General features: G+C 37.0%; 1 protein-coding gene across 5 annotated transcripts in view; it reads left to right on the forward strand.

Moving 5' to 3' along the window:
• LOC106883388 (steroid hormone receptor ERR1) overlaps positions 1 to 9909 on the forward strand; it is a 226614-nt gene that overhangs the window by 207793 nt on the left and 8912 nt on the right. The window lies entirely within an intron of this gene.

Consider the following 9909-nt stretch of genomic DNA (forward strand, 5'->3'; position numbering starts at 1 on the left):
AAAATAAAATAAAACAAGTGAATCTTGTTTATTTTTCACTCAGATTTTACTTATTTCAACTATATTCAATATTCTAAAATGCAGCTTTCGAACCATGTTAAGTTGTTTATTATTATTATTATTATTATTATTATTATTATTATTATTATTATTATTGTTGTTGTTGTTATCATCATCATCGTCATCAACATCATCAAGGTGAGCTGGCAGAAGCGTTAGCATGCCAGATGAAATGCTTAGTGGCATTTCATGTCTTTGTGCTCTGAGTTCAAATTCTGCGCTGAGATTGACTCTGTCTTTCATCCTTTCCCGATCATTTAAACACTCACCAGTTAAGCACCGGGAAGGGGGGGGGGACTGATGCAATCAGCTGTCTCCTTCCTCCAAAATTTCATATCTTGTGCCTATAGCAGAAAAAAACCTCCTCCTCCACCTCCTCCTCTTATTATTATTATTATTATTATTATTATTATTATTATTATTATTATTATTATTATTATTTAGTTTTTAATCTACTTGTTTGGTACAATCACTTGCCGGAACAAAACCCAGCACCCTATGGCAAGTGAAGGTTAAGAGATGTTTAATGCTAAGAGATGTTTGTTATCATTATTATTATTATTATTATTATTATTATTATTATTGTTATTAATATTTTTGATGTTATTGTTGTCATCATCATCATCATCATCATCATCATCATTTCCTTCCTCTCTTAATTCAACTTTCCAGCTCATATCAATTTGGCAGCTTTCTGTGAAGATGTCTTTCTCCCAACGTGATAGTTTTACACGTACACATATGTATGTGTGTGTCTCTCTATTCATCCATCTATCTCTGTCTGTCTCTATCTATCTATCTAGCTATATATATATATATATATATATATATATATATATATATATATATGCATACATATGTATATATACACACATGCACACGTACGCCCGCCCACTCACAAATAGTCTATAAAATATTCTATAAAACAATGAAAGCTGTGCACACCAACCTTTCATTCCAGAATAAATATTGATTATGAATTCCTTTAAACCAATCTAAGAAAAATTCTAAATGGTTAAAAAGAAGTAACAACCCCCCCCCCCCAAAAAAAAAAGAAGCAATGTTGCGTTAACAGAAATGCAAATGCCCTCACATACACACACACACGCACACATCCATTCACATGCATTTATCTTTTATAAAACCTGTATCACAAGAATTGTGACGTTATGTGACAGTTATAAACATCTTTAAGCAGAGATTTGTGCTATTGGTTGTAAGATACAGGCTTAGTGTGACCTCATGGAATGGGAGTGGAGATAATGAAATATGAGGAGAGCCAATGTTACTACCGTTTTGCTGTAGAACTAAATACATTACTCTCGTCTGTTAAACTGTATTCTGTAATTACTATAGGAGTGGCTGTGTGGTTAGATGTTTACTTCTCAGCTACATGGTTCTGAGTTCAGTCTCATTGCATGGCATCTTGGCCAATTGTCTTCTGGGCCAACCAAAGCCTTGTGAGTGAATCTGGTAGACAGAAACTACTGAAAGATGTCTGTTATTTATATATCAGTGTGTGTCAATGTTTGCCCTCTGCCACTGCTTGAAACCGGTGTTGGTATGTTTACGTCCTCATTACTTAGCGGTTCAGCAAAAAAAGCAGCATAATAATTATCAGACATAAACAGAAAAAAATAAATAAAGAAACAAATAATAGACACAGGCATGGCTGTGTGGTAAGAAGCTTGCTTTCCAACCACATGATTCCAGGTTCAGTCCTACTGCATGGCACCTTGGGCAAGTGTCTTCTACTATAATGTTGGGCTGACCAAAGCCTCGTGAGTGGATTTGGTAGATGGAAAACTGAATGAATCCCATCATATAACACACACACACACACACACACACACACACATATATATATATATATATATATATATATATATATATATATATGCACATATATATATACGTATATATGTTTGTGTGTCTGTATTTGTCCCCTAACCATTGCTTGACAACCGATGTTGGTGTGTTTACATCCCCCATAACTTAGTGGCTCAGCTAAGAGATCGATAGAATAAGTACTAGGCTTACAAAGAATAAGTCCTGGGGTTGATTTGTTCAACTAAAGTCGGTGCTCCAGCATGGCTGCAGTCAAATGACTGAAACAAGTAAAAGATATAAAAGAATAAAAGTACTGCAGTTGATTCATTTGACTAAAATTTCTTCAAGGCGGTGCCCCAGCATGACCGCAGTCAGATGACTGAAGCAGGTAAAAGATAAAAGATAAAGATAGGGCTGTCTCCTTATGTTATGGTTACTCATCACCCACCCCCTTCATGCTTATTAGGCCTCTCTCTTTTGCCCCTCCCCAGCTCCTGCAGACTTTCAATTGTGTTGTCCCTTTCCCTTCCCCCACTGTCTTCTGCATCCCTCTGTCTCCCCCAACTCATGGCTCCTTGCTGAGCCACCCTTCAACCCTACCCATTTTAGCTTTCTGCCTCCCTATCCCTCATTCTTCAACTCACCTTGTGCCTTGTGGGGCTACCCAGGTACTCCCATCATAATTTATCTGTCTTTGGCTGAGGACCCAAGTTGAGAACCACTGGGTTAGATTATGACATTTCATCATTAGCATCATTTAATCTTTGTTTTCTATGCTGGCTTGGGTTGGTTAGTTTGACAGGGGTTGACCAGCTGAAGAACTGCCCAGGCTCCATGTCTGTTTTGACATAACACCATAACTATGAGGGTTTAATTGTTACAAGAGTATAGATCATAAGAAAAATGGAAGTAAGATGGGCAGATCATGCATTTTGCTGCAAATGGGTTGCTGGCCATGTAGTAACGGTCTATTCAGTCACCAGAGACAGAATAAGTAGATCCTTACTAAGGATCTATCTCATCCCCCCACCCCATGATGGAATTGATTATTACTAAAGCTCTCTACTAAGAATCTACCTCATTTTATCTCCTATCATGGAATAAATTGCTACTACATGGGTAACTAATGTTTATATGTAGTGAAATGCCCCATTTGCATATCTGTTTTTGAAACGGCTGTAAGAGACTACTCTGCACACATTCTTATTTCCTATTCCTTATGATCTATACTCTTATAACAACTCAACCATTATGTTTAGATATATAGATGGCATAATATGGTGAGATACCAATTGTTTGTTTATACTTTTATTCTATTATATATGTGTGAACTGTAAACCATCTCTACCCTGTCGTTGTTAGACAGTTATGATTACAGGTGTTGAGCAGTTGAGAGGATAAACACACACACACACACACACACATGATGGGCTTCTATCAGTTTCCATCTACCAAATCCACTCCCAAGGCTTTGGTCAACCTGAGGCTGTTGTAGAAGACACTTATCCAAGATGTGATGTGCAAGATGATTTGGGGGAAATTTTGTTGCTATTTCAAGCAGATCATGTAATCACTTAGAGACTTTACCATTAAGTTATTAGAGTTCCAGAATTTCCTATGAAACTTTGCAGTTGTTGTATTTTTGTTTTTCCTATTCTTGTTGTTCATGCTTTTGTTATGTTACTGTTGCTTTTGTTTTTCTTGTACTCTCCCTATCCAATCCTTGTTTTCATTTCACTTATATACACCTCCCTTTAACTTAAGTGTACACCATGTCACATCTTCATTATCTCTCTCTCTCTCTCTCTCTCTCTCTCTCTCTCTATCTCTCTCTCTCCCTCTCTCTCTCTCCAACTGAGGTAGCCATGTATCACCTCTACTGCAAGACACCTATTACTATCTCTGTTCACACTCTAACCTCTCATCACTTGGCTCAAAGCCACCTCTCTCAGTAGTGCTCCCTTCCTCAGTTGAGGGTGTCTTTTCTTGCAAGTTATTTGGTGACCTTAATAGTTCTGATGCCACATGAAAAGCACCCGGGTACATTCTGTAACGCAGTTTGCAATTAAAAAGACATCCTGCCAGAGAAACTGTGTCAAAGGAGACAGAAGATCTTGGCACAGTCTTCTGATTTGTCAGCTTCTGTCAAGCAAAACTATCCAGCCTATGCCAGCATGAAAAGAGAACATTGATGATGCTGATGATGATGATGATCCTGTTACTATTGTTCGTGTTGTTGTTGTTGTGGTTGCTGTATAGTTGTCATAGTTCTTCTGCTACAGGTGTTTTTTGCTGTTGTCACTGTTATCGCTGCCAATGCTGCTACCGATGCTACTGCTGCTGATTTTCCTCTTACGCCTGTTGTTGTTTTTGTTTTAATACTCTATCATGTTAAAAAGATCTTCATAATTATTATCAGTTATATTTTCATCTTGGTATTTAAGTAATAATCTCCTTAATTACTAGTGTTGCTACTACTTGTGCTTATAATCAACACCAATCACCCTCTCTCAACTAGGAGGAGATTTATTTTTCACTCTCACCTGCTTAACACCACCAGACTCTCTTTAACACCTTCTACCCTTTAAATCTTCTCATGGGGCTTAGACAAGAGCCACATATGTTCTTTTTTCTTTTCTCTTTTTAAAAAAAAAAAAAATTTTTTTTTACATAATCCATAATGTCTATGATTTAACGCACACAGATGCACTTTCAGGCATGCCATACAATGAATTCGAAAAGCTACGATGCTCGTAATCATAATGCGCTTGTTACCAACCATCATTATTATCACAAGGAGTAACAACCGCCACTACTGCTACTGCTACTACGACTACTGATACTACTACTACTAACTACTACTGCTGCTATTACTACCACCTTTAACTGCATCAATCTTATCAACACTGCCAAATGTATACGATTGGTGATGATGGGGCATCACACACTGTAGCAACACTAAAGAATTATTTTTTGTACCAAGTGTGTGTGTGTGTGTGTGTCTGTGTGCATATATGTAAATAATACATTGATGTGTGTGTGTATATATATATATATATATATATATATATATATATATATGTATCATCATTATCATCATCATTATTTAATGTCCTCTTTCCTTAGATTGGACAATTTGACAGGAACCGGCCAGGCAGAAGCCTGGACCATACTTCTGTGTCAGTTTTGGCATGGTTTTAATGGTTGGATGCTCTTCCTAACACCAACCATTCTGCAGATTTATGCACACACACACACACACACACACGTAGACATATACACACTAGGATCAGAAAGTGAAAATGAGTGCTCAACACTGCATTGGTGGATAGATATTGTTTACTAGTGGATTAATGAGGCAATCAATGATTCATGTGAAAGCCATCTCCACTATTGTTCAAATGAACCACAGAGGGAATGTTGATACTTATTTCTGTTTTCTATGCTGTTTTAACTCACCAATAAAGAATATTTATCCACCAATGCAGTGTTGAGCACACACTGTCACTGTTCCATGTAGTAGTGTGTAGTAGTGCTTTTGGTATTCTTAAACACCAGACAAACACTAAACACAAACATGGAATCAAAACAAACCATATGAGTGTGTGTGTTTTATATATGTATATTAGATAATAAATTGTATGGTATACAACTTACAGGTAGAATATGTTCACTTTCTCAGTGTTCATTGGGTAATTTGATTAATGAAAGAGACAGAAGATGGAAGATACGAGAATGTTTATCAATCACTACAATTGTTTTGACCCATCTAGCATTGATCCCTCATGGGTGGGATACTTAACAACTGGCTTAGGAGTATCTGACAGTATAGATGTTCCTCTTTCAAGATTACAAGATGTTTCTCATTAAAATAATGACTGTTCTGCAAGGTATCTTCTCCGTTTGTGTATAGAAAAGCAGTTAATTAAAGGATACAATTTCATTTCTATATAAGACAATAAATTTGAATGCTAATGGGTTACTCACACACACACACACACACACACACACACACACACATATCCTTTTATCCTTGGTGGCTCCACTAGTGCAGGTGCTACTTAAAATACACCCAGTCCACACTGTAAAGTAGTTAAGCATTTGGAAGGACATCCAGCTGTAAAAAACCATGCCAAAACTGACCTTGTCTGTGTGAGTGCTACATAGAAAGCACTCAGCTCACTCTGTCTTCTGGTTGCTGTTAGGAAGGACATTGAGCTGTAAAATCCATGACACAGGCCCCCTCCTGGCTAGCTCCTGTCGAACTGTCCAACACATGCCAGCATGGAAAAAGGACATTAAACATTGATGATGATGATGACGATAAAGGTGATCCTTTTGGGTTAAAAAAAAAAAAAACTATTATAGTATACTTTCCAAAGCTCTTCTGTGAGTATTGACTACCAAATGCTATCATAGAGTGGGACTTCTCTCACTGACTATACATGTAGAAATCCTTAAAGATCCACAGAGTATATACAAAAATGAATATGCTTTATTACATATCTCTACTATTGTGTCAATGCATCATTCATTACCACTGTTTATTGCTGAAAGTTACATATATTACAAACAATATTGCATTAATATCACTCAGCAATAGTGGCTTATGCATCTCTTCAGGTGTGTTGAGTTGAAAGCTCTGTTAGATCATATTTTAATTTTCCTCATTTTATACTTAGATTTAAATACTATCTTAAGCATTCTACAGACAAAGAGAAGAAAAACGGCATAAAAACAAAGGAAAGGAAACAAAGAATGAAGAAGTAGCATACTCATTCAGCCTTTTAACCCTTTAGCATTTAAACCAGCCATATCCTGCCAAAATATTCTTCCTGTTTTATGTTGAAACTGGCCAGACCCAAGATTTCTCACCTACTCTACAATGTCATTCTAAAAATAAAACAGTCACATGATCAAAATCGAGAAACTGTGTGATAATGCAAGAATAATTAAAAACTGTGAATAAATATAGGTGCAGGAGTGGCTGTTTGCTAAGTAGCTTACTTACCAACCACATGGTTCCGGGTTCAGTCCCACTATGTGGCACCTTGGGCAAGTGTCTTCTACTATAGCCTCGGGCCGACCAAAGCCTTGTGAGTGGATTTGGTAGATGGAAACTGAAAGAAGCCCATCGTATATATGTATGTATGTGTGTGTATATGTTTGTGTGTCTGTGTTTGTCCCCCCCCCCCCAGCATCGCTTGACAACTGATGCTGGTGTGTTTACGTCCCTGTAACGTTAGCAGTTCGGCAATAGAGACTAATAGAATAAGTACTAGGCTTCCAAAGAATAAGTCCTGGGGTCGATTTCTTTGACTAAAAACCCTTCAAGGCGGTGCTCCAGCATGGCTGCAGTCAAATGACTGAAACAATTAAAACAGAAAATACACATTATATTTGACAGAGTAGTCTGAATGCTAAAGGGTTATACACACACATATACATATGTATATCGTTTTAGCCTTTAACCTGGCTAGATCTGGCCTCTCTCACCAGCCAACCATACAATGTCATTCTAAGAAAATAAACAATCACATCATCGAAATACAGAAGCTGCGAGGTAATGCAAAATTAATTGAAAACAATGTGAATAAATAAGTATAACATTTGAGAGAGTTATTTCAATGTTATGAAGTAGTTGTATGCTGTCAACTTAATGTGACAGTCCCATGAAGGGAATAATGCTACTGCTATTTAGCCCTAGGAAGCTGCACCGCTTCCTGTCGGCCAGCAGTAGTATTATTCCCTTCATGGGACTGTCACATTAAGTTGACAGCATACAACTACTTATTGTAGGCCAGCAATGTTTGAGGTATGAAGATACGCCGTAAGGCTAAACCCCTTATGAGTGAGAAACTCGGTGTAACATCATAAACCGGCCTACTGCACTATTATATATATACATGTATATATATATTATATTATATATACATGTATATATATATATATTATATATATACATCACTACTGCTTAAATCTCTCTGAGAGATTTAGAAATGTATTAATTCTATATTTCAGTGTTGTGTAGGGTTAAAAGTAGAGACTCTGTCTTCACCAGCTGGAAATTTAGGGAAAGTAAGAATACACATTTAAGGATAAGAATGTCATAAAAAGATAAATTTTATCAGTTTACCATCCTGCCCACTTACCCTGTCCAATCCTTTGTAACACTTCACTTACCTTAAGTGTATGCCTCCCCACCATAAACACCACTACCTCTCTTTGTTTTTTTTCCTTTCTTTTCCAACTGGGTTAGCCATGTATTTCCTCTATCTCTATCTGTCTGTTACACTTTTTAACCTCTCTTCAGTTGGCACAGAGCCGCCCCATTCAATACTACCCCCTCTCCCTCAGTCAAGAGGTCTTGTTTTGTTATTCTACAGGCCTGTTTACTGTCACTCATTAAGGCCACTAACTCATGGACAAATTTATGACCTTAAAGCACCATTCTATTATCTCTCTCTCTTTTTTTTTTCTTATTTATTCTTCCCTTTCTCTCTTTAGATTTTCTCACTTTCTATCTGTTTCTAAGATTTCTTTTGTCTAAGGGTTCTTTTGAGGCAGGGGGAAGGGGTTCTTATGTTCAGTCATATATGCAATATTAAATGTGTGTCAGGACAAACATATTCTGTGCATTTTTTTGTATGCATATGAATAGTTATTTACGTTATTTACGAATAGTTATTTATATAGGTGCAGAGTGGCTGTGTGGTAAGTAGCTTGCTTACCAACCACATGGTTCCGGGTTCAGTCCCACTGCGTGGCACCTTGGGCAAGTGTCTTCTACTATAGCCTTGGGCTGACCAAAACCTTGTGAGTGGATTTGGTAGACGGAAACTAAAAGAAGCCCATCATATATATGTATATGTATATATAATAATATTAGGGATAAAATCCAAATTTACAGGTAAAAACTCAATTAAAATCAATTTATTAAAAATTAAAATTAAATTAAGTTTCACAGTATAAAATATATGTAAATATATAGTATTAGGGAAAAGACTAAAGGTGGTGCTTCAGCCTGGCCACAGTCAAATGACTGAAGCAAGTAAAAGAGTGAAAGAGAGAGAGAGAGTAGTGGCTCATTAATAGCCTGTATACATACATACATACATACACACATACATACATACATACATACATATGTGACAGTGGATTTTCATAGATGAGTTCATAAACCTTGGTTCTTTTCCCTAATAATATATATATATATATATATGTATGTGCGTGTGTATGTTTGTGTGTCTGTGTTTGTCCCCCCAACATCGCTTGACAACCAATGCTGGTGTGTTTACGTCCCCGTAACTTAGCAGTTCGGCAAAAGAGACCGATAGAATAAGTACTAGGCTTCCAAAGAATAAGTCCTGGGGTCAGTTTGCTCGACTAAAGGCGGTGCTCCAGCATGGCCACAGTCAAATGACTGAAACAAGTAAAAGAGTAAGAGAGAGAGAGAGTAGTGGCTCATTAATAGCCTGTGTGTATACATACATACATACATATGTACATAATATGAACATATGTATGTAATATGCAGGTACGTATGTAATACTATAAAAAGTTCAAGGTCTGATAGAACCCCATCTGTGTTATTGTTTATGTATGTACATGTGTGTGTGTATGTGCGTGCGTGCATGTGTGTGTGTGGGGGGGGTGCATGTGTTTGGGTTCAAGTGCAATGCATGTGTTTAGGTTCAACATGCAAGCTGCAATATAAACAAAGGAAAGCTGGAAACAGTGTACTGCTGTGGTTTTACCCTTTTTTTATGCCACCCCACTTAAGACCACCCTTGGTTCTTTGATAGAATCTTCGTGTTTTGAAGTGATTTCATTAAAAAATGTTTATTACATTTGATGGCACAAATGACACGTAAGCATATTAGATGAACCCCATTTTCTGAAGAATATATTCAGGAAAAATTGAGCACCAAGGACAAAATGGAAAGCCCAAAATATGGGAAGGCCCAACCTCTCATGTAGGATCCAGAAAGATTTCTTGTGATATATTTTTGGAAACAA

This window comes from Octopus bimaculoides, chromosome 16 (assembly GCF_001194135.2).
Source record: "Octopus bimaculoides isolate UCB-OBI-ISO-001 chromosome 16, ASM119413v2, whole genome shotgun sequence".
Lineage (NCBI taxonomy): Eukaryota > Metazoa > Mollusca > Cephalopoda > Octopoda > Octopodidae > Octopus > Octopus bimaculoides.